We start from the raw sequence: 1477 nt of genomic DNA, 5'->3' as shown, positions 1-1477 counted from the left end.
GGGAAAGAGAGAAAAAAAGGAGGGAAAGAAAAGGAAGGGAAAGGAAAGGAGGGAAAGAAAGAGGGCAAAGAGATGGGGGAGGGGAAGGCTCCCCCACCCCCCACTCCCCCAATCAAGCCTTTGCCGTCACCCCCTTGGATCCCTCACTTACCCTGCTCTGGTGCTGTCCCGGGGAGGCGGCGGGGGTTTCTTCTAGCCTCCCCCGGGCTACAGTGCCCCAGCGCTGGCCCGGGGAGGTGGTGACAGGCCTCCAGCGCTGGCCTGGGGAGGTGGCAGGGAGCATCTTCTGGTCTCCCCGGGGCTGCAGTGCTCTGGCGCTGGCCCAGGGAGGCGGCGACGGGCCTCCTTGGGCCTCCATGGGGCTGCAGAGCTCCAGCGTGGGCCCAGGGAGGTGGTGATGGGCATCCTATGGCCTCCTCCGGGCTGCAGTGCTCCGGCATGGGCCCCAGTAGGGCACAATGGACCTCCTTGGGTCTCCATGGGGCCGCAGTGCTTCGGTGCGGGCCCTGGGAAGGCAGCAACAGGCCTCCTCGAGCCTCCCTGGGGCCACAGCACTCTGTTGTGGGCCCTGGGAAGGCAGCAACAGGCCTCCTCAAGCCTCCCTGGGGCCGCAGCTCTCTGGCACAGGTCCTGGGAAAGCAGCGACAGGCCTCCTTGGGCCTCCCTGGGGCTGCAGTGCTCCTGTGCGGGCCCTGGGAAGCTGGCGACTGTCCACAGCGCAGGGAGCTGGGGGCGGGGCTTTCTGCCATCGCCATTTTGCCAGCTCCTGGACTCCCAGAGCGGCGCTCCTGCACGCTCCGGCCCCAAAAGACCCCTGGTGATTAGATAACTGAAAAAAAGACAAAATGGACATCTCCCCAAATGCTAACTTGAAAGCAGAGGCGCAGCAGTTCTAAACTACATGGGGTAACAGCGGCACCAAGCTGATTCTAAAATGCATATGTAGATTCGGCCTAACTGTCCCTGTTTAGAAGGGATTGTCCCTGTTTCCAGGTCCCTGTTCCCACTAAGTAACCATTGCTGTTTTGTTCCTGTTTTTGCCTTCTGAGGAAGCCTTGTTAAAATTTTGTTTGTGTGCATTGCTAGCATCTCTCAGAGTTCAGCTCTTCCACCCAGGATCTCTAGAAGTTAAGTCTCTGAGTGGATAGATGCATATTTATATAAAGGTATGCACCTCACAGCATATGCCCTGCCGTGTCACAGGCCTAAGTCCAATTTCTATGGGCTCACTTCAAAGCATGCCTTCCACACATATACTCATTGTCCATCACATACAAATAATATGATTCAAAGATAAAGCCTATTTTGCTTCTGAAATGACAGACATGGAACCATATCATGGTAATGGATCAATTACTGAATTCCTGGGCCCCAAGAAATCATCTCATGTTTGGCTCTGCTTTTTCATATCCTGCAGCTGTTGAAGAATACGATAAATATAATTCTGGTTTTAAAGCATATCTGTAATCAAAGGAAC

This window comes from Gekko japonicus, unplaced genomic scaffold, assembly GCF_001447785.1.
Source record: "Gekko japonicus isolate JY-2015 unplaced genomic scaffold, Gekko_japonicus_V1.1 scaffold680, whole genome shotgun sequence".
In the NCBI taxonomy this organism is placed as follows: Eukaryota; Metazoa; Chordata; class Lepidosauria; order Squamata; family Gekkonidae; genus Gekko; species Gekko japonicus.
This window is presented reverse-complemented; position numbering follows the sequence as displayed.